At 52.7% G+C, this 5,000-nt stretch overlaps 1 non-coding gene across 1 annotated transcript in view; it reads left to right on the plus strand.

Annotated features, from left to right (window-relative positions):
- The first annotated feature begins 4,482 nt into the window (after window positions 1-4,482).
- The window catches only part of LOC126137894 (small subunit ribosomal RNA), a 1,909-nt gene continuing 1,391 nt past the window's right edge, over window positions 4,483-5,000 (plus strand). Inside the window, exon 1 of the ribosomal RNA XR_007528019.1 lies at window positions 4,483-5,000. This exon is cut by the window's right edge and continues 1,391 nt beyond it. This is a non-coding gene — a ribosomal RNA (small subunit ribosomal RNA).

The following is a 5,000-nucleotide window of genomic DNA, read 5'->3' on the forward strand; positions in this document are numbered from 1 at the left end:
CGGATGAACGGCGGACTCTTCCCGCACTCGTACGTTGCAATCCACCCCTATATCTTGCGTTTCACGAAGAGTTATATCCAATATGCCAAATTCCCGCTGTCCCTATACATGCTGTAAGTCTGTGCACACAATATGAACCACACATCAGCGAGACACTCTATCACACATTACTCTCTGCCTGTAACAGACACAGATACAATATGTAAGCACCAGCATGGACCAACGTCCGGTGCATCCTCTCCGCCACAGTACACCATCCACACTATGATAACCACACCAGGGGGTCCAATTCTAAAATAGAATATCCCACCCGTCCGACATCCACAATTGCTCAGATAAGCCACCAACACCCACACATGTCCTACACAGGGGTGCACCCAACACCACCACACTGCCTCCTGTTACGGCACAGAAACAATGGCAGGAATGAATCACACAGGTCTGCCGCTCCCTTGCCGCAACCACAGACGCGGCGCGCCTCCAGTCACGAGCGAAAAGCGCATCCTGACGAGACATAACTGCTGTGACATACTGAAGCTGCCTCAGACATTCACTTACAATGATCACTACCAACGAACCTCGGCCCCCCCCCCCCCCCCCAACACACTCTCTTACCACGTTGTGTACTGTAATCCAACCCATTTCGCACCTAACCTAACCCATTTTGCACCTTAACTTAACCAAATTCGTAACGCAATTTGTACCGCAATGTAACGCAATGTGTACCGCAATGTAACGCAATGTGTACCGCAATGTAACGCAATGTGTACCGCAATGTACCGCAATGTGTACCGCAATGTACCGCAATGTGTACCGCAATGTGTAACGCAATGTGTAACGCAATGTGTACCGCAATGTGTACCGCAATGTGTAACGCAATGTGTACCGCAATGTGTAACGCAATGTGTACCGCAATGTGTAACGCAATGTGTACCGCAATGTAACGCAATCTGTACCGCAATGTAACGCAATTTGTACCGCAATGTAACGCAATTTGTACCGCAATGTAACGCAATTTGTACCGCAATGTAACGCAATTTGTACCGCAATGTAACGCAATTTGTACCGCAATGTAACGCAATTTGTACCGCAATGTAACGCAATTTGTACCGCAATGTAACGCAATTTGTACCGCAATGTAACGCAATTTGTACCGCAATGTAACGCAATTTGTACCGCAATGTAACGCAATTTGTACCGCAATGTAACGCAATTTCTACCTTAACCTAACCCACGTTGTGCCTTAACCTAACCCACGTTGTGCCTTAACCTAACCCACGTTGTGCCTTAACCTAACCCACGTTGTGCCTTAACCTAACCCACGTTGTGCCTTAACCTAACCCACGTTGTGCCTTAACCTAACCCACGTTGTGCCTTAACCTAACCCACGTTGTGCCTTAACCTAACCCACGTTGTGCCTTAACCTAACCCACGTTGTGCCTTAACCTAACCCACGTTGTGCCTTAACCTAACCCACGTTGTGCCTTAACCTAACCCACGTTGTGCCTTAACCTAACCCACGTTGTGCCTTAACCTAACCCACGTTGTGCCTTAACCTAACCCACGTTGTGCCTTAACCTAACCCAAGTTGTGCCTTAACCTAACCCAAGTTGTGCCTTAACCTAACCCAAGTTGTGCCTTAACCTAACCCAAGTTGTGCCTTAACCTAACCCAAGTTGTGCCTTAACCTAACCCAAGTTGTGCCTTAACCTAACCCAAGTTGTGCCTTAACCTAACCCAAGTTGTGCCTTAACCTAACCCAAGTTGTGCCTTAACCTAACCCACGTTGTGCCTTAACCTAACCCAAGTTGTGCCTTAACCTAACCCACGTTGTGCCTTAACCTAACCCACGTTGTGCCTTAACCTAACCCACGTTGTGCCTTACCTAACCCACGTTGTGCCTTAACCTAACCCACGTTGTGCCTTAACCTAACCCACGTTGTGCCTTAACCTAACCCACGTTGTGCCTTAACCTAACCCACGTTGTGCCTTAACCTAACCCACGTTGTGCCTTAACCTAACCCACGTTGTGCCTTAACCTAACCCACGTTGTGCCTTAACCTAACCCACGTTGTGCCTTAACCTAACCCACGTTGTGCCTTAACCTAACCCACGTTGTGCCTTAACCTAACCCACGTTGTGCCTTAACCTAACCCACGTTGTGCCTTAACCTAACCCACGTTGTGCCTTAACCTAACCCAAGTTGTGCCTTAACCTAACCCAAGTTGTGCCTTAACCTAACCCAAGTTGTGCCTTAACCTAACCCAAGTTGTGCCTTAACCTAACCAAGTTGTGCCTTAACCTAACCCAAGTTGTGCCTTAACCTAACCCAAGTTGTGCCTTAACCTAACCCAAGTTGTGCCTTAACCTAACCCAAGTTGTGCCTTAACCCTAACCCACGTTGTGCCTTAACCTAACCCACGTTGTGCCTTAACCTAACCCACGTTGTGCCTTAACCTAACCCACGTTGTGCCTTAACCTAACCCACGTTGTGCCTTAACCTAACCCACGTTGTGCCTTAACCTAACCCACGTTGTGCCTTAACCTAACCCACGTTGTGCCTTAACCTAACCCACGTTGTGCCTTAACCTAACCCACGTTGTGCCTTAACCTAACCCCACGTTGTGCCTTAACCTAACCCACGTTGTGCCTTAACCTAACCCACGTTGTGCCTTAACCTAACCCAAGTTGTGCCTTAACCTAACCCACGTTGTGCCTTAACCTAACCAAGTTGTGCCTTAACCTGCTCTGTAATTGGCATATGACACGTTACATTAATCCAGTGTTGTCTAACCACAACCCTCTGAATATAGTTCGCTACTCGCACCGCCCACCCTCTTGTGTATCGTTTCATGTTCAACACTTCGCAAGTGTTGCTTACTTTTTACATGCTCCCGCTGTACACTGTAATGTGGACGACTGCAGGATGTACATCGCCCCCACCCTCCCCCCTGCCTTCGCACGCTGGTCGTTCAGGTGCTTGCGTGTTCAATGCCCTTCGCAGCTGTTCACTGGCATTCGCATGTCGAAGCGCTCAGTCTACGTCGTGGTACGGCCTGTGTCCACTGTCCGCTGATGTCGTAAGCTTAACCCTCACATTGTACTGCACATAGGTCCGTATGTACTGCATGATACGCTGTGGCACATGTGTGACCGTACAACGACTGCGCCCACAACAGCGAACCATACGGTCCAAATGTTGTGCACTCAGCCACGTGCCGTCTCCCCATAACAGCTACATTGCAGTGTGGTACGCCATAGAGACGTGTGGGATTAACGGACGCCCTGGATGGCGATCAGCATGAGCCGTCTGTTGATGTAGTGGCGCGTGTATTCAAACGTAGTCGTCTCTTCTCACACAGTGTGATAGCATGGTGCACCGCGTTCCACATCTGCGACATGGTACAGATGCTGGTTGACAGTCGGTCTCGTAATGGACATCGCATACGTAGGGGGCCACCTCCCACGTGTTCTCTAGTCGTGCACATTTTGTTGCGTGTATGTGGGCAGACGTAGTGTGTCGTGACACCTAACAGACAGGTATGCAATAATCGTTGCATTTGCAAACTGGGATGGACGTCTACGTTTGCTGGTGACGTTACGCAAATGAACAACTGGTAAACCCATTGTGGTGCGGTTGTTGTTGCTGGAGGTAAATCAGTAAGGGCAAATCTGTGTGTGAAGCGATACGCGGCGGTGGCTGGGTGGGACCGTCCCGCCGGTGAGGGGGGGCCGCCCGGCGTGCTGGCCGCGCGGTGCGTGGGCGCACGCGCTACAGCCGGCTGGTGGGGGCGCCCAGTGGCAGGCGCGCCGGCCGACGGACGCGGCAGGCGGCGCAGCTGCGCGCCGGGGCACCCTGCGCGCGGCGCCGGGCGGCCAAAGTGGGTCCTCGCGGGCCCGGTGCGAAGCGCGGTGGACATCTGCAGTGTGCTGGTCCGACTGAGGACTGTGTGCGTTGAGGATGCGCCGCCGCCCGGCACTCGGCGCCGCGACGCCGTCTGCTGCTCGGTCGCCCCAGCGGTTCTCGCTGGTGGTTTGTATCGCAGTTGTGCAGACGTGTTGGCACGTGCGCTGTGCTGGGAGAGTTCGCTTCGGCACCCACGTGGGGCCTTTGCCCTTCTGTGGCGCTGGCGTTGGAGCTGCCGGTCACCGTAGGTGGCGCGTGTTGTCTCCCGCCGGCAATGCCACGACAGCACGCTCCCGGGCCTCTGTCGGCAGCGGCAAGCTCAGTTGGGAGCACGGGTGGTCGCACCTAAAGCGTCTACTCGCCTAACTCCGGGCGATTGCGCCTCTCTCGAACCCGACCAAGTACTTAGGACGGCGCTGCGCGCCGCCGGGACCTGAGAGGGTTTCGAGGTGTATTGTGCAGGGGAGCTCAGCCTCCTCCTGTTTGCAGAATAATTGAGCGGACGCTTGCGTGTTCGCGCGGGCCCCTGGGACACACTCCCGGGCGGCCGGCTGCTCAGCTCTAGTTGACGCAGCTCCCTGGTTGATCCTGCCAGTAGTCATATGCTTGTCTCAAAGATTAAGCCATGCATGTCTCAGTACAAGCCGCATTAAGGTGAAACCGCGAATGGCTCATTAAATCAGTTATGGTTCCTTAGATCGTACCCACGTTACTTGGATAACTGTGGTAATTCTAGAGCTAATACATGCAAACAGAGTCCCGACCAGAGATGGAAGGGACGCTTTTATTAGATCAAAACCAATCGGTCGGCTCGTCCGGTCCGTTTGCCTTGGTGACTCTGAATAACTTTGGGCTGATCGCACGGTCCTCGTACCGGCGACGCATCTTTCAAATGTCTGCCTTATCAACTGTCGATGGTAGGTTCTGCGCCTACCATGGTTGTAACGGGTAACGGGGAATCAGGGTTCGATTCCGGAGAGGGAGCCTGAGAAACGGCTACCACATCCAAGGAAGGCAGCAGGCGCGCAAATTACCCACTCCCGGCACGGGGAGGTAGTGACGAAAAATAACGATACGGGACTCATCCGAGGCC

The sequence above is a fragment of the Schistocerca cancellata genome, unplaced genomic scaffold (assembly GCF_023864275.1).
Source record: "Schistocerca cancellata isolate TAMUIC-IGC-003103 unplaced genomic scaffold, iqSchCanc2.1 HiC_scaffold_647, whole genome shotgun sequence".
In the NCBI taxonomy this organism is placed as follows: Eukaryota; Metazoa; Arthropoda; class Insecta; order Orthoptera; family Acrididae; genus Schistocerca; species Schistocerca cancellata.